General features: G+C 39.1%; 3 pseudogenes; 1 reads left to right on the forward strand and 2 right to left on the reverse strand.

Annotated features, from left to right (window-relative positions):
* Window positions 1-536: 536 nt before the first annotated feature.
* On the forward strand, window positions 537-4,985 carry LOC125191289 (annotated as a pseudogene).
* A 737-nt stretch (window positions 4,986-5,722) lies between these two features.
* On the reverse strand, window positions 5,723-9,132 carry LOC125189170 (annotated as a pseudogene).
* A 1,425-nt stretch (window positions 9,133-10,557) lies between these two features.
* Window positions 10,558-13,042, reverse strand: LOC125190251 (annotated as a pseudogene).
* Between the last annotated feature and the right edge of the window lie 12,980 nt (window positions 13,043-26,022).

Genomic DNA, 26,022 nt, shown 5'->3' on the forward strand with positions numbered 1-26,022 from the left:
TAAACACTTCTTAAAACGTGTCAACTCAATGGAAATCTAAAGTGGGGCGGATGGAGTAAAAGTGAAATGGGACAAATTATATAAACGGTTTTAAATGGAAAAGCAGACAATTATTTGGACGGAAGGAGTAGATATTACTACTAATTTAGAAGGGTTTCAAACTTTCGTTTATTGAGACAATCTTTATTCAAGATTTTATGCAATATTATTCAACAAACATGTAGATTCGCCCACTCATATATTAGGAAGACAAAATCTTATTAATACATTCACCATTAATCTTTCAATAAATTCCCCTTTTCCTATTTAATAATAGGACTACTACATTTTTCCAAAATACGTATACATTTATATTTAAAAAACAATTTTGATGATTATAACGAAATAAAATAAAATAAAATAAAAATAAAATAGGAAAAGGGAAAAAGATAATTTTTCAACTTCATCCCAAAATTTTAAATCTTTTTTTTCTTCCCTCTCTCTCTCTCTCTCTCTGGATCTCCCACACACACAAACACCACACAGTGCGTCGATGATCCGCCATTGATAAAATCCGAGCTCAGATCCTCACCGCCGACCAATTCGCACACGCAAAAGCGCTCCTATCTATCTATCCACATGTCTCGTCCGCCGAACCACGAGTTCCAGGAATGGTGGAACAAGCAGCGCTCCAAGGAGGCCGCCGACGACTCCGCGGCGCCTTCCTCCGCCGCCGAGAGCCTCCGATTCCTCTCCGTGGACGTCCAGGCGCCCGCATCCCCGCCGCGGCGGCCGAGAAGGACCGCTCGCGCAGCGCGCGCAGCTCTCCTGGATTTACCTCCTCAGCTGCACAAGATCGCGCACTCGTTCGCGTTCCTCACCGGAGGCTGCGTGACGCTCGTGCGCACCGCGAATCGGCGGATCGCCACCGCGCCGGCGGGGAATCGGGCGGAATCGAAGCTCTACAGGGTCATCAAGGTGTTCCTGGCGCTGAGCGTCTTCCTCCTCGCGTGCGAGCTCGTCGCCTACTTCAAAGGATGGCATTTCAGTCCTCCGAGCTTGGAATCGGAAATCGAGGACTCGGTGGAGTATGTCTACGCGAAGTGGTTGAAGATTAGGGCGGATTATTTGGCGCCGCTGCTGCAGAACTTGACGAATGTGTGCATCGTCCTGTTTATGATTCAGTCCGTGGATAGATTCGTTTTGGTGCTCGGTTGTTTATACATTAAGATTAGAGGATTGAGACCTGTAGCAGAGACGGATTATAGCGGAGATGATGAGAAGGAAGACGCGGATTTGGAGAGGTATCCGATGGTATTGGTTCAGATACCAATGTGCAATGAGAGGGAGGTAAGGAGATGTAGGTTTCATATCCCTACTGAGAATTTAGTAGATTTGGATAATTGGTTAATTAATTGAGGAGACTTACTTGAAATTTTATGTTTATACTATCTTATTCCTAAGCAATGCATATGTTAGTTGAAAATGCCTAAATGTTAAGTTTGATTAGGGAGATTACAGATTTTAAAGAGTTAGTTGGGTTTTTGTATTGGGTACTAAGAACTGTTGATGATGATTACTAGATCAATTTAGTAAGTACTATTATATGTTCATGATGCTCTTTTGGTTAGGGGCTTTGAGCTGCATTGTTATCTGTATTTTGGTTACATCTTGACATTATGATGCATGGGCAAATGCAGTAGTTGGACCTGTCATATAAGCATAACCTAAGTAAATATTTGTTTAATTTTAGCTAGGGATAGTAGTTGAGGATATATTTGTACTATCTTAGTATGTAATGAAAGAACGCAACCTTCATTTTGTTGGCAGCATTATCTATGACTAAGTGTAGTTTTTATTCATGGCTCGGTTCTCAGATAGTTTCCAAGGCACATAGTATAAGAAGCATGCCATGTGGGTAATAATACATCATCGGAAGCAACTGCTGTACAATAATTAGTTTGACCTGAGATAACTGACTTAGAAGATATTGTCATTCCATTGATGTTCCACTACCAAATAAGTCTTTCATTCAGCTCCTAAATCGAACTAATAACATGGAGTCGAAGAGGAAAACAAATTCGAATTTGGATTGATTCTCTGGATGGTTACATTTTGGAACATGCATTTCATTTTCAAACACAATTGATGATTGAACACTTCTCCGTCTTTGTTTTCTGATCCTTCTCAGGTATACCAACAATCTATTGGAGCAGTATGTGTCCAAGATTGGCCTAAGGCAAGAATGCTTGTACAGGTATTAGATGATTCTGATGATACAGATGTTCAAAACCTTATTAAGGCGGAAGTACAGAAATGGCAACAGAGAGGCGTGAACATAATTTACAGACATCGTCTCATTCGTACAGGCTACAAAGCAGGGAATCTTAGATCTGCAATGAGTTGTGATTATGTGAAAAATTATGAGTTTGTAGCAATATTTGATGCGGATTTTCAGCCGGGTCCAGATTTTTGAAGAAAACTATTCCATACTTTAAGGTAATCCTGTTGCCTCATGTTTAATAACCTAAGAAATGAATGTAGCTAGGAATATGTTAGAAAAATTTATGTTGTTAAGCTTGTTTTGTATAGCATCATCATGTAACTGCATATTACTCCTATCTTATTAAGAGCTATGTAATGCTTGTACGTTGATCATTAGATATGGGATAATTAAATAGTGGGTTTGTGTGTGGACTAGAATAGAGATGTAAGGTGCTGCCCCTAAATATGAATATACCAGGTAAAGAAGAACATTAAATCCAATTCCATGCATTCAAAAATCTTTGAAATTGAGATATTCTAGGTACCTACTTTTACCCTCGTTTGCAATGTGTTTTGCCCTCTGAAGTACATTTATGTATGCAAGGTAATCAGGCAGCACACACATGATTTAAGTAGTTCAAGAAAGATAATGTTAAGCGAGTACTCATTACTCATGTATTATGAAGGGCAAAGACGACCTTGCGTTGGTGCAAACAAGGTGGGGTTTTGTCAACAAGGATGAGAATTTGCTTACAAGATTACAGCACATAAATTTGGCCTTCCATTTTGAAGTAGAACAGCAGGTCAATGGGTGGTTTATCAACTTTTTTGGCTTTAACGGCACTGCTGGTGTTTGGAGAATCAAAGCCCTAGAAGACTGTGGTGGCTGGTTAGACAGAACAACTGTTGAAGACATGGATATTGCTGTCCGGCCCACTTGTGTGGTTGGAAATTCATTTATCTAAATGATGTTCAGGTTTATTTTGCTTTCACCATAAAAACCCATACTTGTTATTGCACTATCAGCACATCTAATTGTGCATGCTCATATCTCTGCAGTGCCTCTGAACTTCCTGAGTCGTATGAAGCATACAAGAAACAACAGCATCGCTGGCATTCAGGACCCATGCAATTATTCCGTTTGTGTTTCTGGGATGTAGTGCATTCCAAGGTTTGTAATCCTATACAGCCTTGTCTACCATTTAATGTACTGAAACATCCAAATGCTAAACTAATGGGAAATAGGATACGGACTTAAGATAAAAGAAACAGTTGTTTAGAAATTTTAAGATGTGCATATTTCTATATAACAGTTAATAGCATAATTAAACTATTATCCTAAACTTTTGTCCTAAACTCTTTGTCAACAAACTCATTCCTCAAAAGCTAACCGAGTAGTCTTTCGTAATATAATCTTGTAGATAATTTGTTCATTTGTTAGATAAATGCTTCAAGGACTAAAACCACCAATCATACTTGGGGAAGATCCATAAATTTACACAACTCTCTCTTGAAGACTAGTTGCTATTGAAAATTTGTTATCATTTGAATTCTAGAGTTTCTTTCCTCTGTATTTTGAGCTAAATTAGCTTTTTATCTTCTATGTCAATGAACAAATGCTTTCCCTGCTTTCCCTGAACTTGTCGTGGATGTTTGCTTTTGTGATTTATTTATATTTTAAGAAACCAGTTTAATTTAAATCATGCTGTCAAACATTTCAGGTGAGTTTCCTCAAGAAAGTGAACATGATATTTCTCTTCTTCCTCCTCCGGAAGCTTATCCTGCCATTCTACTCGTTCACACTGTTCTGCATTATTCTCCCTCTCACCATGTTCCTGCCTGAAGCTCAGCTCCCAGCCTGGGTTGTCTGTTACATTCCCGGACTGGTCTCGATACTAAACATCCTCCCATCACCGCAATCATTTCCATTCATCGTGCCATACCTTCTGTTCGAGAACACCATGTCTGTCACCAAATTTAACGCCATGATATCAGGCCTCTTTCAGTTAGGTAGCTCTTATGAGTGGATAGTCACCAAGAAATTGGGCAGATCATCAGAAGCAGATCTGCTCTCCATCGTCGAAAATGTGCCCCCCACTGTGCATAGATCCTCCTCCATGCAAAGATCCTCATCTGAATCAGGTCTCGCTGAGCTGAACAAGCTGGAGATGACAAAGAAAGGCGGGAAGATAAAGAGAAATCGTCTGTACCGGAAGGAACTCGCCCGCACTCATCTTACTCACTGCCTCAGTGAGAAGCCTGATGTCTGCCCAAGGAATCCACTTCTATTTCCTCCTGTTTCAAGGATCATTTTTTCTCGCCGTCGGTCTCGACCTGATCGGAGAGCAAGTGAGCTAATCTCACCATAACCCTCTGCGTAAGTGTTGTACGTTGATCTGTGATGTGACGATTGATCTGTCCGGATATTCATCAGAGCCGCATACAGGTTCATTACTATTATGATTCGTTTTAAGATTTTCCGAAACCTGTGTGGATATTTATTGTTTCTGCTATGGTTGAAAATGGGATGTGATGAAGATGTAGATAGTGGCAGAATAGTTTGAGTGATTTATATACTGTTAGTTTGGTGTAATTTATGTTACTCATGTGAGTTACAGCCTACAGGACTACTTTCCCAAGTTAGATATTTTCCCATTCTTTGATGTAGTAATTGACAGATGATGTACGATTATTTTAATGATTCCAACTCAGAAAATGAAGCATTTTCACCTTGATGAACATTTTATCTTTCCTAAGTTGGAGACTCTTAGTTGGATTGATGCCATTCGGTATATGAAAATCCATGTTTTCTCTTATGCCACTCACAACATTGAATACTCTTCATCACATCTTCCTTCCGTCTAATGTTTTAACACTTGTGAGGAGGAAACAAAATAAAAGAAAGAAGAAATGATAAAACGGATTAAAGATGAGTTAGATTTTGCCAAAAGAAGAAATGATAAAAGACACAAAGAGATGTGTTGGATTTTGCCTAAAGGAGAAAGGACTCTCAAAAGTCAAAACAATGTAGATACTACTATCTCCGTCCATCTAAATTTGCCCATTTTTCCATTTCCGTCCATCCCCACAATTTATCTCATTTCACTTTTAAGACTTTTGATAATCGAACCTCATATTCCACTAACTCATTCCTACTCACATTTTATTATAAAACTAATACTTCATTCATCCCAAGATATTATTAAACCCCTTTCTTTTGGACTTGAGGATTTAGATACTATTTTCATGCTGTAAGTGTAGTTGTAATAAAATAAATTTTTACCACATATTAAAATGGCTCAAGTATGTTGAGACACCCCAAAAATAAGATATGATCTAATATCTCTAGATAAAGATACAAAAGTAGACCTACAATCCACTAACTTTTCAACTCACTCTCCATTACATTTCTTAAAATCATTTCTTAAAATGAATGACAGATCAAGATAAAGGAGACAAATTTTAGTGAATTCAAAGGTAGTATGATAAAAGTAGTAATTAGATCATTAATTCGTGGCAGAAGTAACTATTACTATTACACACACAACCAGCGCAGCTTCGTGCACTAAATTATCCAAAGCCTCATTAGATTATGTGTATAAATCAGCAAACAACTAACCACCAAAGGACAAGAAGAGTACACGTGATTGTAACTGGAAAAACACAACCCCTCGATTCATACGAAACAAAGTAGAGTACAAATCAGTGAAAAGTTTAGAGAGTTCAAGCTACAGGTCTTCAAGCCTTGCTGTCGATGCTCATGGGCTCGGCCGCCTCCTTCGCTGCCCCATTCTGCACCAGCATCCATTAGTCACAACACAGAATAATTTAAGAATATGTAAATAGCAGCAAAAATTGGCGAAGAAGCCTTACATTGGCAGTCGTAAGGCTGCGTCTTAGTCAGCTTCGCGAACATGTTGCCGTAGAACTTGGCGTCTTTCTTGTTGAATTCCTTCACCTTCTCCTTGAGAACTTTGTACTCGAGCTTCACATCCCTTTTCAGACGGATGGAACAATTTAGGACACTTTCTGTTGTGATAATGAATGGAATGCTGGAATTGTAAGAGAGAGATCGCACCTGTTGGCTGGGTCGATTTCAAGTGCCTTCTTGATATCAATCTCGGCCAAATCCAGGTCGGCCATGTTCATGTAAGCTTGGGCACGTCTGTACAGTGCTTTCACATTCGTGCTCTCGAGCTCCAGCACCTTGGTGCAGAGCTTCTCGGCTTCCTTGTAGTCCTTCAGTTTCAGCTTGCAAGCAGCATTGTTCAGCTTGCACGATACTTTGAGAGCTTTGGACTGTTTCTTCTCCTCCTCAGTGAAAGAAGTGTCATATTCGATAAACTTGGCAGCCTGCAATTTCAAAATCTTTAAGGTGAGTATCACAGCAAATATAAACTTCACCAATCAGGTTGAAACGAGGAAGCCATTGGTGAAAAATGTAGACCTTCTCGTATCTCTTGAGGCTCTGGCGTATTTCCCGGCCTTAAACAACGTGTTGCCTTCTTCTTTCTTTTTACCAGCAGCTTCGATTTTTCTGGTGTGCTCATGTCCCAAGACTCCTTCTCCTAGAGAAGGTATTTACATGTTAGATTTTGAGTTCCCAAATGTAAAGATGCATTAATGATGTGTTCTTATAGCATTTACCTTGTCAAAGGATACAAGCTCGATCTCATAGCTTAAAGTCGAAGTTGGGAGGAACTGTGGCCAGTTCTTGCTTCGACTCAGTTGCACCGAACCCATACTCCGGGGCAATAGTCAACAATGCTACCTCTCCCTTCTTCATTGTTGTCACAGCCCTGTCCAATCCTCGACAACTTGCTCTGTTTTGAAAACAGCAAGTTAAAACTGTCCCAGATCTTATACACTATACTTTCAAAAGAGGATTGAATATGCATACCTTCATCTGTTTTGAACTCGAAAAGGTCATCTTCATTGTCACCGTGACCTTTCTTAACAAAAACAGTTCCATCCTGAAGCTTTCCAACCAATTTCACTGGATATAACAAGACAAAAACAGTTAGACTGCCTGATTAAGAGACCTTTGAGAGATGATAAACGGCGATAAGATAGCGTCATATTACATCTAACTATAGCTCCTTCGTCTGGCGCTCATATCCCTCCCCTTCTTTCAGTATCTTCTTCACCACTTTCTTGTCATCTGTGACATTGGATACCGTTTTCCAGGAAACCAATTCCAGTTCAATATTCAAGGTGGCTTTGGGGGGGAACAGCTCCCTCATTACCAGAGGCTGACTTCCCTTTCTCACCAAATCCATCTGCAACAGAATAAAATACTCAATAAGTTTATGAGACCACAACTCCCCTACCAAAAAGTCAAATTATAATAGTAAAACAACATCATTACATTGTGGCTTGACAGTAAGAAGAACTTTTTCGCCTTTCTTCATCGTCTTCACAGCCTTGGCAAGAGCAGGACAGAAAAGGCCTTCCTCAACAGTAAATTCCGCCCATCTGCTTTGGATACAACAGTTCCATCTTCCAACTTCGCCACATAATTGACTGATTCACATTAAAACATACATTACAGTTAGCAACTTATTGACGAAAAGTACAAGTTCATCGAACTGAGTTCATCAAGAATTTGTCCAGCATACCAAGCACATCATCAGGATCCTTGGGGTTCTCCCATTTTTCTCCCTCTTTGAGAACTTTCTGAATATGCCCCCATCCTTGCAGATGCCCTTGACACTGACCCAGGATAGTAGCTCAACGTCGAACTGCAAGGTAGCATTTGGCGGGATGGTTGGGGGAGAGCCAGATTCACCATATGCCAACTGTGCGGGTATGGTGAAGATGGCATTCTCACCCTTCTTCATCGTCTTGATACCTAGGTCCCATCCCTTAATTACTTGACCTGTCACCAAAAATTCATGAGCTTGCACATTTCAACTTAAACACCAGCAAAAACAGTACAATTAAATAGACTCGTAATATTCGACAAAATTCACAACGAGACCCATAACAGACCTTATCGAATTAGAGCCGACTGGATGACAGTTTCTAATTCAAATCATAGGATAGACATAATCCCCAGCTTAAGCATCATTTTTAAATTTCTAAAGTTACAAACGTTTGGTGAATTTGCTAAACTAATCAGCCTCTCCAACAAGATAAACGTCACAATCATCTCCAAATCTGAATAGCTACATCATCATCTCACTTTAACAGATAACGAACACTTAGTACTATAAACCATCAGTAACAACTGCATACGCAACGACTCCATTCACAACAATCAAGACCAAAAATCCAAAACGAAAAACAAAAAAATGGAAAATAATAGTAGTAGCATAAACAGCGTGTGCTAACCTTGGCCGAGAGTGAAGCTAAAAGGATCTCCCCTATCGCGGCTAGAATCAAATTTGGTCCCATCCAGCAACGTTCCAGTATAATGCACTGAAAATTTCCACCAAAAATCAATCAAAACTCAAATTACCATAACCACACACACAATCCACCAACACGCACCACGAACTGAAATTTTCCAATCAAACAATCAATTCATCTGCTCAAATCCACCAACAACTATCACGAACCGAAATATTTCAGTCAACAGTCAATTCATCCACATTCAATCACAAAACACACAAACAATCGACCTACAACCGAAATTTTCCAATCAATTCCTTCACACTCAAATCAGCTGAAATTACCGTGAACTTCGTCGCCGTTATCCGGAGTCTCCCAGCCTTCCCCTTCCTTAACAAGCTTCTTCTTCAAACCCTGCGGATCGATCTCCTTCTCCTCTCCGACCTTCATGTAGGTGCCGGCGGCATCCGGCAGATCCATGTCCTCCTCCATCCCTTCCGCCGCCGGCATATCGAAATCGTCCTCCATTAATTCCGAGCTTGGAGTTAATCGCCGATGAAATTGATCACAATCGCCGATGAGAGAGTGGAAATGCGCGTCGAATTGGGGGAGGAGTGAGAGAGGGGAGCTTAATAAGAGGTGGGAGTTCTAGAAAGATCTACGAGGGTTTAGGCGTGCGATTGAGTGTGAAGAAAGGTCAGGATTGTTCCAGAGATTCTATTTTTATATTTACACTCCTTTTTTCTCCCCTTTTTGGTAAACTCCGTTTAACACATAACGTCAATAATCGAGGCTCATTATTTTTAGGGTAAAAATGTTCGTTAAAAAGTGGAAACCGAATATTTTCTCTTTTAATGGAAATTGAAGAAGAAGCACGTGTGGAGAAGCCGGTAACTTCGATGATGTGAGCGTTTCAAAATTATGAATAAAAATCCTTTTAGGATATATAATTGTATTGGAAGGTTAATAAAAGAGTAAATTGAAGGAAAACTATTACTCCCTTCGCCCACAAAGATTGCCCCATTTTTCATTTCGACTGCACCACAAAGTTTGCCTCATTTCACTTTTTACCTTTTTAGTAGTGACCCTAACTCTACTAATTTATTCTACTCACATTTTATTATAAAACTAATATATAAAAGTAGGACTACATCCCACTAACTTTCTCAATTCACTTTTCATTATATTTCTTAATACCTAGCCACAAAGGGAAATCTTTATGGACGGAGGGAGTAATTTTTGTTAGATTCTCGTAAATGTTGCAATTCTAAAGTCAGTAGTAATTTTATTTTTTTTCCTGATTTTTTTATGATGAAATATTATAATTTTTTATACGTATGATGCTAATTTGGCATATATGTATTTCAAATTTATGTTTCAGTTGTACGTCATTTTGTATTGAGAGAAATTATAAAATTCATAGATGATCTATTATAGTGGAGTATTATTTTTACGAATATTATTCAGTATTAAATACACTTTTACCAAATTAGATCGAGTAGGAAAATAGAAAAGTAAATTAAAATACATGAAGTAATTTTATGGCCAATTTTTAAAGCTAAAAGAAAAAAAAAAAGAAGCAAACGACAAATAAACTTTCAACGATTAGTATATCAAAACTTCCAACTTTTAAAATAATCACCAACTCTTAGCAGAGAAAAAAAAGCTAGTATTTCTTTTTCTCATTTAACCAAAAACATGATTTCTTTTAATCACTATAGTATCCCAAAAATAACTACGAATCCGCTGATTGAACAATAATTTGTTATTGCTAGCTGCTTCTCGAATTCTATAGAATACGTGCGTGGATAATATTTTGTTATTATATTCCATTTATCCATTATAAAGACGGAAGCCACTTCAATAATATGATTAGATTCAGAAAACATAAATAAGAAAGTTGATGTCGATGCCCAATATTAAATGGAAGACGAACAATGAAATGAACCCGGTATCCGATAATAAATGGAAGACGAACAATGAAAGTGAACCCAAATACCGAAGGGTGAAACATAAACCCGATAACAGCATATTCCATCAAGATTTTACCGGAAGAGCTTTCTTCTCTATATATAACTAGAAAATAAAAACTAACTACCAATCTTGAAGATTAACTCCAATAAATAGCAGATTCTAAAGCAATTTCCTACGAAGAGGAAAAGTACCTACTCATTCTTGAAACAAACGTGCAGTGTTTTATAATAGAATAAACTCGAACATCGAAACCTACAATCTCGGGATCTACAGTTCGTCAGCGTCGGCATCAGAATCGACCTTCGTGTTCGAGTCTCCACCGCTCAACGTTTTCCATTCACCCCCATCAGCTCAGTATCAAAAATGAGTGTGGCACCACCTGGATGTATCAGAATTGGACGGAACTATGATTAAAGTAAAGAAGCAGCATTTGATACTCCACAAACATGACACAACAAGCTATTAACTTATGATCAAGGTAATTTATTTTATAGTTCTTCATAAGGAGTAATAAAACGGGTGAAACTTAATTTTGTTACCTGGGATGGTAGGTGGGGATCCCTGCTCGCCATAACCGAGTTTGGAAGGAATTTTCAACTTTCTTTCTCACCCAAGCACATCCCCAGTAGCCCTTGATCCCATCCTGCAATCAACGGTTTCAGTTAGATATATAAATTAGGATGACTTAAATCTAGTTAAGAATTTGAGCCCAAAAAAATTGGCAGGAATCATAAATCTTTAAAGTCCAAAGTTGTGTTTTTATTCAAATTAGGTTGTTTGCATCCTTTTCTATATAAGAATCAAACCTTTGATAACTTGGCCACTGCCAAGTTCAATTCAATTGGGTCCCCCTCAAAACTGGAATCGAAACTGTTCCATCAGTCAGCTTTCCCTGCAAATGCCATTACAATCTACATCAGCAGAGCATATAAGATACTACTAGTATAATCTAGTTGGCGAATCATCGAAGCAACCAAATTAATGTACAGTTATATAAAGGAAACGGATTGAACACATAACAAAAAGGATTTATCAAGATCCCACTAAGTAATCAAACAAGTAAAGGGAGGCTGCAATGTGAAGAGGATCCAAAAGCTTATGATGTAATGGATGATCAGCTAGTAAATAGGCATGGCGAATAACCACAACAAACCATTGAAGTATACGAAATCCTCATTGTAAATAATTTTTTGTTACTCATTTAACTTAGTAAGCTGGTACATATATCATCCGTTTTTATTTACCTAGTTCCTACTATGCTGAAGATAACATTAGGAAGTAAGGAGAAAAAGGTCATTGACTAACCCTGTAGTGTACTTTAACACTGTCGCCTTTGTGAGCCTGAACTTCACAAACCTTAGGCTTGTACTGCAGCAATAAGCAAGATAATTGTAACAAAGGTCAGAAGAACTTCAGAGCAACAAAGTGTGATTGACTGAAGACGAAGAAAATCTCAACAAACTTATACAGAAGAAAGCTAAGAATACATAGTCATAACTGTATCAAAGACATAGATTATAAAGCAGACAATCTACAATATCCTACTATGTCTATATCCAAAGCCCTCTGAATTGTTTTCATTGCTTTTTCATGCCAAAACACACCACTACATGGACAGATATATATTAGGGGCAGATAGCTAATCCACTCCCATTAACCAAAACCCCAAACTCCCAGATCATGTTCCAGAATACTTCGCCTACCCCTTATCCGAATTTATGCTCATAATTAAGCTATGATAGCACTGGAAAGTTGAAAATTTAGAAAAAAATTCAGGAATTGTGCCACTATCACTACACTAGAAAGATAGAAATAGTTCATTATGGCTCCTTGTAGCCTCAATTATAACAACCACCAGTTTTAGAGAAGCAATAAGTGATATTAGATCACTACATGATTTAGTTGTTGAATGCTAAAGTACACAGTCTATACTCTATTATACATTGCTACTTGAGAATTAATGCACAAGCTACTAATTTCTCAGATTTTCATGATTTTTACAACTTGATTGTCATCACTCATCAGTTGGACACAACATACCAACAATATTATCAAGCTGAAATACTCATTCGCAGTCTTCAACAGCGATAAATTTACTCTTTTTGCCAAATGTACAACAAAACAATAAAAACGATCAATAATTCTCAGCAATCTCACCTTCACACCGATCTGCAGCTCCGTCACATCCGCAGATTTCTTCGCCGAGCCTACCGACACAGTAACAAAATTCATATCTCGTTAAATTTAAATAAATCAATTTGCTCTTCAAAATAAAGATTAAAATTACAGATCCGAGTACTGATATTAGCACATCGCACTGAACTAAAAGAAGAAAACAAAATATCACGAAACCATTTGTATTAGATCAATTCAGAGTGAATTCCTCTACCTAATGTGAAGAATGCCAAAAACAGTAGGATTGAAGCAGCGCTTAGCGCGGAGCTGAGCTTCATCATCGATGATCTGATTCTCTCTCTGAATCTCTGATATTTTTCAACTGATAATTCTGCCTCTTCACTCTAATTCCAGAATTTGGTGTTATCTTATGTATTGACGTCCATGGTAAGGCAAACGTGGGGATACAACGCATCAATGTCCACGCCACCCAATAGAGATCCGCCACGTCGGAATATGACATGTTGTAGCATCGTTATGCCACGTGTGTCAGATTTTCACACAGTCACAAATAAATTTTAACTCAAAATATGTGTAAAATAATACTCCTCCGTCCTCATTAGAATCAAGTTTGACAGACGTTTTAAGTAAAGTAAAGAAAAGATTTAAAAAGCTTTAATTGAAGCGACCCACTTTTTTATATGGTTTTATAATAAAACGTAGTGAAGTGAGTTATGGAATGTGACCTACTACTATTTATGTAAAAATGGTGCGACTCTTAATTGAACTAGATCGAAATTGGAAAAGTATCTAATGGACTTGAGGAGTATACGATTCATTAGAAAATCGACCTAAAAAGGAAAAGCACCCACATTTGTTTAACAAACCATAAAATAGGAACGGATCAAATAAAAATCTTAGTTGACATTAAAATCTGAAATTTTAATGCAATACAATTTCAACTAGTCAATGATCGATGATGTTTGATATTGTGTTGACATTAAAATCTGAAATTTTACACCGTTTGATATTTATTGAAAACCGTCTAAGTTTAAGGAGTTGAGTTTAGATAATATATAAACTTGCATTTTATCATTACCCCCGAAAAATAAATGTAACTCAAAAATTTTGAGTATACATATTAAAAAATGGTCCAATACAAAAACAATCCAAAATAAAAATGAATAGTAGGAATATTTATTTTAACAAAGAATATATGTCCTTAAAAAATATTTTTAAAAAGAATATTTTCATTAAAAACGGTGTTAAAGAAAGAAAATACATCTAAAGATCACAAAATTATACTCCCTTCATTCCATAGTAATCGGGCGTTTTCCATTTCTTCGTTCCATAATAGTAGCTCATTTTCCTTTTTAGAAAAGTCAACACATTTTTCCAAACCTACTTTATTCTCTTTTACTTTTTCTCTATTTATCTCTCTACCTTTTTCATTTTCCACTTTATTCTCTCTTTACTTAATTCACAAAACACAATTTTTCTTAATCTCCGCCAAAAAGTTTTGCTCATTGCTATAGAATGGAGGAGTATGCAGTTATAAACTATGCCATTTTAAATAGCTACAAGTGAATTTGCATGTATATCTCTTTAATTCGATCGTGACACGTACTCACGAGTACACGTTATAAACATCGTATTTATTTTATATTCAGAATTAATATTTTTTTTAATGATTTTGATTCAAGATAATAGTGAAACAATACAATATTGTCATAGGATGGAGGTTTGATGAACGATATAATGTATTTTTGGCACGATTGAAGAAGAGTCAAGATACATTATCACGAGTTGAGTTTTAGAGAAAAAGACAATCAAACAAGAGATAAGATTAGACGGTCGTTTATTTATTACGTGAGAGGTAGAGTCAGAAGAAATAATATACCCAATCCAAATAAAACATACGCAATTCCCAAACAATCATTCAATAACAAGTTTTGTCACCTATTGATGGCTCATCATGCAAATACAAACATGTAACTTGACTTGATGACTAACTTGTTAAATAATCCGCAACCAATGTAGCATCACGATATGCATGTTTCACTACCCAATACCAATTTGTATCACACATACCCCAAATATTTTGAACAGACTCGAAGCAACTTACATCTCCCGTATTCGAGTTGATCATAAAGACCGCAACTTGGTTGTCACTCTCAACTTTAATATTTCGACTACCTCCGCACCTAAAAATAAAAACTTTCTAAACTTTCTATTTTGATGGTACTCACAGATCCGCCAACACTACTTTCAATGCTTTTTCTCTTCATCTTTCTTACTTTACCTATTTTTCACTCATTTTCTTTTATTTTACTTTATTAATCAGTACATTAAAACTCATATCGCTTAATACTAAGATAGATGTCATTGTCCCAAGTAAGATGTAAGACACAATTTGAGAAACAATGCAAATATAACATGCATAAGACACAATTTGAGAAACAATGCAAATATAACATGCATATCCAACTACACTATGAGCTAAAAATCTATTCTTTTGTTTGGGTAATGGTGGCTGGTGCTATAAGACTATTATCATTCGTGAATGGTTACCCTTTTCCATAATCGCCCAAATATGGAGTAATTAATTTGATAAAAAAATTGAAAATCATCAAAATTGTGTGACCTACAATTTTATACCAAGTGGCAAAATTTAAGTAGTGTACACATAAATAGAGTGAGGCCCAGTGCTAGGGTCCTAGCCCAACTTGGTGACTACACGTTAATAATCAGCTGGCCCAATAGATTGCTGACAAAACTCACATGCAATAGTCCTATTTTATGATTCTATATAGTATAATTAATTTTATATAATACTCTCATTTTATTCACTATGGTCAGTATCTTATTGTATAAGACTTATATAGTATAAATACATATTGAATGAATTAATATTCACGTCAACAGAATAAATATTCATGTCGACGCAATAGTTTAGTTGTTGTTGTGTTCACACATTAATAAAACAAGATTGTATACTTATCGTGATTGTCATGAAAATAATAAAGCTACTACTTTGTTGTTATGTGACATAAGTCCAAAAAAGGAAGAAGAAAACAATTACATAAACTATATTGTTGGAGAAGCAACTGAATATGCATTTGGCTTAATGACGAAGATATAAATGTTTTATTTTGTTTTCTTTTAGTTGTTGAAGATGTAATTGTTAGTACTCAATAAATTTTAAAAATCCAGGATGCTACCTAACTTATTAAAAGAAATAGCAGGTAATTACTCTATTTATACAAAATATCACCATGTTGTTTTATATAAATACAAAAAATATATCGAAGTTTGCATAAATTTGATAACTATTTGATGCATTAATTTTCGCCCAAACTTAAATGGTTTGTAAAATGAGTGAAAAGTGGAAAATAGCATATGAAAAGTGCTGCAAAAGTTAGGACTTCATGAAAATAAAGGGTCTGAAAAAGGATGGAATCATTGTAAAAGAGAAAAAATAGTTAAAGAAAAATCCTTTTAGCATGAATGGAATAAAGGGAAAACTTTCATGTCTTAGCATTTTACCCTTTTCTAAGTTTGAGTTCATTTATTAAAGTTTTTAATCGACATCTAAGGTTATAATTTGTTTCACCTAAGCTTCCATAAGTCTTATTTTCAATCCAAATCTCATTTTAGTCTAGCATGCCGACAAGTCTCACTTAGTCATATCATTTGCAATCAATCTTTTCTTCAACCACTATTTAATTTACTAATACATATCATTTTGAAAATTAGAATTTGAAATCTAATAACATTGTAATTAAAATAAAATAGCATATATTTAAAACACCAATAATAGTAAAACATTACAATGAAAAATAACATAGATTTTAAAACTACTACAGCATAAAAATAATACATCAAAATCTGAAATATGTTAAAGCAACTAGAATGAGTCATGACGCATTTGATCCTCTTCATCGTTATTGTCATACAACATGCGTTAGCATCCAACGACCGCCATCACAACCTGTTCCTAGCCCAGTTGCTAGCTAAATGGCGGCGCTGGTGTGTAACTCGCGACGGCCGACGCATTTGCTTCCTATTGCAAATGGCCTTACAATTCTACCAAATAATTCAACTTCACCATTTAAAGAAAACATAAATAATTTGTTTCTCAAATGGAGACACACACCAAAGCGATTCAGTGCATTTAAGCCAACGGCTAATTGTAAGTTTCACTTTTAACCCCGACAAAAGCAGGTTATTTCATAAAAGGCCCCACCGACGCACCCCACACTGCCTGTTAAAAATATTCTTGCTGATTTGCTTCATCATTTTCTTTCTTTCTTTTTCCGTTTGATGATAAATAAAAGTATTTTTTTCAAAGTAAATGTTAGTCAATCTCAATTTGGCCAATTTCTGCAAGATAATTATTACTATGAAGCAGAATAAATGCATTTATATGTCACTACCTTGTAATAAATTTTCTATTTGAATATAGTACTTTAAAGAAAATGAAAGTCAGTCCCAAATTTGCCCAATTTCTGCAATATATTATTTTATCAAGGAATAAGTGCATTTTTAGGTGGAAATAGTTATCTAGTAAATTTTCTTTGACGCTAGTACTTTTACTTCAAGTTTGAATTTAATACCGAAAAAAAAAATATTTATTGGTTATTATCTAGTAATATAAATTTTATTTGAACTAAATTTAATTTACTATACACTATCGGCTTGCACTGCAGGGAATTCAAATCTTTTCAATATTGTTGGACGAAGAGATTTGGAATGTGATATGTCCTAAGTCTGCTGGCTGCTGCCATTGTTTATCTCAATAATTATATGACCCTATATTATAATTTAGAGCACTCCCAATGGGGAGTGGCGAAAATCGGCGGCATCGCCCGAACATGTGGGTTATCGCCAGGCGTTATGGTGAAATGTCGGCGATAATTAGAAGCGATAATCTTGCAGATTATTTAAGCGTTTTTAAGCGGATTATCGCGACGATGTGTGACCTTTATCAAAGCGGCAGCTCGGCGATGTCGGCGATATTTAAATTTTTTTTTAGGCCCAACGGCTATTTTTTTACATCCACCCCACATAAATATTCCTCCACTTCCTCCATTCATCACCCACAATCTTCATTCTCTCCATTTTCAATCTCTTCTCCAATCTTCAATCTTCATCAATCTTCCAAAAATTATAGGCTTTTGGAAGAAAAATTCCCAGCTCGGGTAAGGGTAAGGAGTAAGGAAAGAGTCGAGTTCACAAATTCCCGAAACACGGATGAAGCAAACGAAGCGTGGATGCACTCGTTGTTGGCGTCTGGGTTCTCCTCACGGCCAACTTCCATACGCGAGTCGTCTCACTGCGAGACTCGACGCGGAGACTTTCTCCGTACTTCAACTCTCGCCGAGCGAGAATGCCCTCTCCAGTAAACTGATGTGTATCGGCCCCGGTTCGGCTTACCCGGATCAACCCCGGGCGACCAAGAATCTCGGGCACGAGCGGCGCGGAGGACTTCGAGTGGAAGAAGCTATTTGAAGAGTTGATTTTACGCTGGCGTATCCTATCAATTTCTAATTACACACTTCCTAGATCCGGTAAATCAACTAGATCACAAGGTGCAGAGACTCTAGAAATTTGGAAGTACGGTCGTTGAGTACGCAAGCAAACCTTCAAAACCCTCAACCACGGATACTAAACTAGCACGGGAAGTAGGGATCGATCCAACGAGAGATGGACTCGTATAGTACATGCATAGAGATTTGGAAACTATTTTTGGGTTAGTTGCTGCTGCATATTTTGGGTTGAGGAATTTAACTAAGTGAATTTGGAAATAAAGTATGCTATGCTAAGCGTTGCTAGATCTAGGCAAAAAATGAATTATGTATAAGAACTAAATCAAATCAACTACTAGATGCAGGACTTCTACGAACATCTCTAGACGAAGGAGATTAAAACAAGTGGGGACCAAACTGCGAAAAAGGTAAGTACGGACGGAATCGAATGCGACCTAACTAACTAAAGCATCAACTGAAAATGACTTCATCTTCTTGACGAACACAAGTAAATGCGAGTCGAGAAAAACAAACTCAGATGTAGATCGGAGGCATAATCTTAACGAGAAAACTAAACAACGACGGAAATTAAGCGCTAGACGAAGCAAACCGGGCGAACAAAATTTCCCATAATTTCATGCAGAAATTCACCTCCCCTGTTCGAGATCCATGCCGCCCGGATGCTAAATCCACTCCGGATCCGACATGGGAACAGACCAACGAAACACAACTCCATAGCCATGATTCTCAAATCTATTAAGATATTAAAGCCCAACAAATTCAAGATAGCATCTCAAATAAACACTCCGAAATAGCAAGCATCATAATAATCAACACGAAATCTAACTTCATCAAAGCAAATCAAATGTAAACGAACGGATAAAGCGGATTCAGCAACAAAACAACAAGCTCGACTTCCAAGCGTGAAGTTCGAAACGGCTAGTACCAAACAGAAATTTTAAAAGAACAATTGTTTCTTCGCCCTCAAGGGACGGTGATGCAGCGATGCGAGACTCACGAAAGCAGAAAACCACCCCCAATTTCCCATATCCCTAGTGTGTGTGCTAAGAGCATTATTGTGGAGTGTAACCGATGTTTGCCATTCTTGTTGCGCACTCCTTTATTTATAAGCTTCGAGGTGGGGCCCAGCGAGGTATTGATTGACTTGATTACTTATACGGCTTTTGGCTTCCTTCCTCTAGCTTTTCCTCGTGATTCCGTTCCTGGCTCGCTAGATATCCTCCTCCGGCATCTCGGATCTGGCCCGGCCCACCACCTTTGCTGGCTTAACAAAACTTGTTAGATCCGACGAAATGTGATGTTTTTCACTACATAACCAATGCATGAAATTAGCCTTATCAAACATTTGCTCACACTTAAACCATACTTGTCCTCAAGTATAAAGACAAGAAGAAAGAAGAATAAGGCGAATTTCGAAGCATGGTTATCCCCCTTGACCGACTGCGGACTACAGGCAAACTCACACTGGAGCACGGCGAAACGAAGCTAGACACTAAAACAAAGAGTACATAATCACATAGGATGAAAACATATAAACACATATGCATGTGGTTTCAACTTTTGAACCTTAGCCTAGTCCCCACGAGATTAAGGTCGATCAAGCCGAGTGCCTCATCCCGAGGCTAGGCCTTTTATAAAAAACACTGCCTGCTTGACTGTCGGCTCGTCAAGATCCTGTTACTTCCCCAATTGTTAGATTCACTCGATCGCTCATTCCTTACCAGGGATGTTAGGACCGATTCTCTCTTAAGTTATTGCCAAACCCTTTGAAGCCTCGGGTTATGAGAATTTCCCTCCTTACATCCTCGTCCTTTATCCTTTTTTTCTTTTTTTTTTTCTTCCGGACTTAAGTCCAGGCTTATACCTCCTTGATTTCCTGGACTTCGTCCAGCTTATACCTCCTTGATTTCTGGACCCCGTCCGGCTCTGTACCTCCTTGATTTTTTTCTCTCTTTTTATTTCCTCCTACGGACTTCGTCCGGCTTATACTCGGATTTTATGATTATATATTTTCTCCTTTCCCCCTTTTTTATTTATATTTTTTTCTTCTCTTTTCCTTCGGCATTCAGTGGCGGACTTTTTTTGACATATGTTAGCTCTAAAGTGTTATCACGAACATAACTTCGCCTCTAGAGTAGGGCTTCACAAACGACGAAGTAAAGGCATTTACTATCGTTCGCTTCATTCGGATTAGTTCGAAACACTGAAATCGAGCTTCTAAGTTGGAATACCTCCTATTTTCAATTGCTCTCCCCTAAGGGAATGCAGCAAGTATTATATCCACTAGTTAGAATGCGACATATTTTAGACCTACGACTCCTCAAGCATAATAACTGCTTGCATTGATTCTACTCCCCTCCCACTTCTCGAGCTTGTCCTCAAGCCATCGTCGTGAAGGGAAAACAGAGAATTCAATGCGAGAATTAAACAACAATTTCACTTCTCACACTTAGACCGAGCAGCGAGGCTAAGTGGGAGAGAATAAACCAAACGGAAAACATAGAACCTCGCTGGCTTGGAGCCGAGCATTGGGCTAAGTGGGAGAAAGGCTAGCATAAAATACTGACAACGCATGGAAATAAAACACGAAAAAGAAACACAAAAACTAAAATTTACTTGGTGGGGAAATTGCTCATTTAAAGTGCAGCTCGCGAAAACCGAGACGGTGGAACTCTTGGGGCGGTTGTTTTCAACTTTCTTGTTGGATTTGTAAATATCTTCACCTTATACACGCTTGATCGAGTCACGGTTTCCTCATTAGCATTTTCGTCCTCGGTGGATTTGGAACTTTCGGGAATAGTCGGGGTGGTCAGTACTGGAATGGCTTGATCGAGGGTGCTTGTGGATGATCTTACGTACTCGCCACTTGGCTTCAGTCGACTTATTTGGAGTCAGAGAGCGTCTGATGCGACCATTTCAACATCCGCGTAGATATCTCCACAGCTTCCGCCACTCTTTCACTTTGTTTGGCACATTTCGTGGCCAAATGCGCTACGTTCTTTGCTCGGAACTTTTACTTCTTCCGAGGCTCCCATTGAGTTCCTTCAGTATTCCCAGTTCCTTCATCATCTCCTTTTTCATCGGTTACATTTCCCTTTTTCATGTCACACCTCCTTCCCTAAGCTCTTCCGCACCTCTTCACTTGGCATGGCCTCCTCGGCTTCCTCACGATAGCCTTGGCTGTCTCGGCGAATAGAAGTAAGTCTTGTTGCCTTGGAGTTTGCAACAGCCCTTGTTGAGGAAGAAGTGATGCACGCTGAAAACCTACGGCGGTCGCACATCACGACCTCGGGAGCAAGCTGTGATCTTCCTCAATGTTTCGTTGCGGAGTGGGCGCCTGATGAGGTGAAGTATACATGTGGCGTGAGGATTGCTCGTCATGCGGTGACGAGGCTGAGCCAACTTGATATCGAAATGTGCACTGATGCCATTGGCCACGTACCAAGTGAAATAGGTCGGTGGTTGTAAGAGCGGCATTTCTTTGTCCCCATCGGTTAGCCCAGCTGATAAAAGTTTGGGCGAAAACGAAGGATGCGGTCTTGGATATGAGAAGGCCTTCGAGTAGCTTGACTTGAATGCACCGCTTGAAGAGTGGTGGCGACTCCCGTCTTGGCCCACGCATTGAAACCAGGTGTGTGCTTTGGTGGCCCAATCATCCTCTCGTTCCACTCCCCTTCATCATCCTCCTGCGGAGTGAGCACCCCCATACGGGTGACCATTCTACGATGCTAATCTCATGTTCATGGGTTGCGAACATCCGGAAGGTAATCGTACGCATCCAAGTCGGTAGTGTTTTTTAAACCGAAGGTGGAGAGAAAAACTCCTGAATCCCACCGGAACCTTTACTCTGCTTTATCTTTGCGCGGCCTCAAAACTGATTGAAATGCAAACACGAATAACCCCGTCGCTTGCAATCTTTACTAGTTCCTTCGGCCGATAGTTGCTTCCCAGACTTCGTCATCTTTCCCGTGCCACACCTTTCCTTGTAAATAGCGGCCCTCTTCGGATCGTCGAACTTCCTCATAGCTTGCAACAATTTTTTCGTTAACAACACCTTCGGGCGTCCAGCGATAGGCTCCTCCCTCCACTTCCCCTCGAGTCAGACTCCGAAGTACATTCGTCTTGATGCTCCGTGGAGGGTTCCTCGACTGCTTGGGTTCACAGTAAAGATGCCGCTATATCGAGTCGAGGAAGCCCAATCTTGTTTGCCGGCCAGCCTCTACAGCATCTGGTCAATGAATGGTAAGGAAAATGATCCTTTTTGGTGGCTTCATTTAGTTTCCTATAGTCGATGCACATCCTCCATCCAGGTGATGATCGGTAGGCACCAACTCGTTCTTGTCCTTCGCCCTTGTATTCAGATTTCTTCGGTACCGTATGTGAACCGGATTGACCACTGTCGGAATGAGTATATGATTCCAAGGAATGATGGTTCGAGAACTTCCTTGAGCACTTCCTCCCTCATGTTTGGATTCGGTTTCTTTGTGGATCACGCCGAGCCTTTGCCCCGCTTCCACTGGTCGATGTGGTGCGTACGAAGATCGGGGCTAATTCAGGAAAGCTAGGTCGAAGAGTGTCCACCACATGGCCTTCTTGTTCCTCCTCTTATTACTTCAGTAGGCGCACTCTCTTGGTCTTCGGTCAAGCGGTGCATTAATTATCAACTGGACAAGTTTCTCCTTCCTCCCGGGTATGCATACTTTAAATTTTCAGGCAAAGTTTTGACTCCTTCGGTGTGATGGCTTCTGAGTAAAGGGTTCTCACTTTTGCCAGCGCCATTTCCTCTAGATTCGCTCCCTCGTGCGGGCTCTTCTCACGAACGAGATGCGATTGGAATGATAGTGGCTGGTGGCGGAAATGCCATGATCGCTTCATTGATCTGATCATCTTGTCCAAGTCCTGTGTGAAAAAAGTTTCACACCCCGTCACATCACCTCGCTTTTCTACGTACGCTCGGCTAGATTGTCGGCTTGTTCACACGTGAATTCGATCTCAAGATATTCTTGGACTAGGGGGTTAATTACATCTACAACATGCAAGTTTTCAACATCCAAGCGGTTTTAAAAGCTTCAATGTTGAAGGTGTATTTCTCCCCATGATAGTCCGGGCGTATGGTTCATCAAACACATCAATAACGATGCTGGCGGTGCGAAGGAAAGGTCTCCCCGAGTAACGCCCCCACTAGACTCGGTAGATTCATTTCCCCTCATTTTTATCATGAAAATCAGTGGGTATAGGAAATCATGCACCTCTAACTATAACATTTTCCAATACTCCCTCGGGAGAGATGCATGTTCTATCGGCCCGAAATTTGAATCGCTACTTTAGTATGACAATACGACTCCACGCCAATTTTTTATATATTGGCGGTAGGACATTTATCGAAGCACCTAGATCACACATGGCATGCTCAATTTTAATATCACCTATAGAAATAGGAAGAGTGAACATACCTGGATGCGTACACTTTGACGGCATCCTCCTCTTTTGTATCACGGCGGATACATTTCTCTATGTGATCTTCCCGTCGGGTTTGGTTTTTCACCTTATAGAATTCCTTGATGAACTTCTTTGAAGGTGGGTATTTTTGAGCTCAAAAGGGTACTGGGACTCGACACTAAATGTTCCACAAGGTCCTCGGTATCATCTTTCTTTTTCTTGGCTTCTCTCGATATGGGAATGGTTTGGGTCGCTTTGCGTTCGTGGAACTCTGTTTGGGGGTACACTTTGTCTCCTTGCTTCCCTCTTTAAGTTCCAACTCAGGTTAAGGATCAAGGGAAAAGTAGGTCCTTAGTCGGGGCATAGATCCCCTTAAATCTCCCTCCTGGAGGTCATCCTGTGTCTAGGAATTTCTCTGATCCGGGATCATCTCCTCGAGACTGATTCCCACTTTTCTCTAGTTCATACGCAGGGTGTCTCCTCGTTTATCCGCTTTGCTTAGGTCCTTCATAGCCTTTCCCGATCTCAAGGTAATTTGACTAATATTTGCTCGGTCTGGTAGTTTGGCCAGTGGCAGGCAATTTCCCTTCATTTCCCAGCATTTCGTTCGGCATTGGCAGGCTTGGGACATACGCTTTGCCCCACGTATGTCCATGGCGGAACCTTACGCTCTATTTGGGCATCTTGAATTTTGTGCACCACGTCATTATTAGCCTGCATGTTATTACGCATGTGTTGTTGGAAATTTGCCAGGTCATGCACCATGTCATCAAGATTCAGCTGTGGTGCGACGAATTAGGCGGGATTAAATCCTTGATTTTGATTGGTTCGACCACACAGTTGTGCGAAAATTTCCACGACCTCCTTGATTATTGTTGTCTTGGGTTGCTGGACCTGGGTGACTGCATTTGGAAATTTTGATTGTTTTCCACAGTGTTCCTCGTGCGGTGGCACATGGGGAACAAACGGGTTGCTCTGGTTCTGTTGTTCGGTTATGCGATCCCCTTGGTTACGGAAATTCCGGTTGTTCAGCCCCTCTTCGCTGGCACCACCGCTTGGAGTTAAATTATCTTGTGGTCCTTCACGATTCGAGTGGGCCATGTCTGCCAGTTCTCCATTGATCTACAGTTGACAACCCCGATCCGGTAGTTATGGCGGATGTTGATTCCTTAACTTGCCACTTCAACTGCACGTTCCTTGACCAAGATGGGTTGCTCCAGATTCCTGACCTTGAGCCCTTGCTCATAAACTGCCAAAAGCGAAATTCAAAAGATTAAAACTATTTACAGTACGCAAGCAAACCTTCAAAACCCTCAACCACAGATACTAAACTAGCACAGGGAAGTAGGGATCGATCCCACAGAGATGGACTCGTATAGTACATGCATAGAGATTTGGAAACTATTTTTGGGTTGGCTGCTGCCACGCATATTTTGGGTTGAGGAATTTAACTAAGTGAATTTGGAAATAAAGTATGCTATGCTAACTGCTAGATCTAGGCAAAAAATGAATTATGTATAAGAACTAAATCAAATCAACTACTAGATCTGGGACTTCTACGAACATCTCTAGACCAAGGAGATTAAAACAAGTGGGGACCAAACTCTGAAAAAGGTAAGTACGGACAGAATCGAATCTGCAGCCTAACTAACTAAAGCATCAACTGAAAATGACTTCATCTTCTTCAACGAACACAAATAAATGCAGAGATCAAGAAAAACAAACTCAGATGTAGATCGGAGGCATAATCTTAACAGAAAACTAAACAACGACGGAAATTAAACTGCTAGACGAAGCAAACCAGGCAGAACAAAATTTCCCATAATTTCATGCAGAAATTCACCTCCCCTGTTCAGATCCATACTTCGGATGCTAAATCCACTCCGGATCCAAGCATCAGAACAACAAACCAACCAAACACAACTCCATAGCCATGATTCTCAAATCTATTAAGATATTCAGCAACAAATTCAAGATAGCATCTCAAATAAACACTCCGAAATAGCAAGCATCATAATAATCAACACGAAATCTAACTTCATCAAAGCAAATCAAATGTAAACAGAACGGATAAACTGATTCAGCAACAAAACAACAAGCTCGACTTCCAAACGTGAAGTTCGAGACTGAACTGAGTACCAAACAGAAATTTTAAAAGAACAATTGTTTCTTCGCCCTCAAGGGACGGTGATGCACTGATACGAGACTCCTGAAAACGAAAACCACCCCAAATTTCCCATATCCCTAGTGTGTGTGCTAAGAGCGTGACTGTGTGTGGAGTGTAACCGATCTGCCATTCTTGTTGCGCACTCCTTTATTTATAAGCTTCGAGGTGGGGCCCAGCGAGGTATTGATTGACTTGATTGCC

The sequence above is a fragment of the Salvia hispanica genome, chromosome 5 (assembly GCF_023119035.1).
Source record: "Salvia hispanica cultivar TCC Black 2014 chromosome 5, UniMelb_Shisp_WGS_1.0, whole genome shotgun sequence".
Lineage (NCBI taxonomy): Eukaryota > Viridiplantae > Streptophyta > Magnoliopsida > Lamiales > Lamiaceae > Salvia > Salvia hispanica.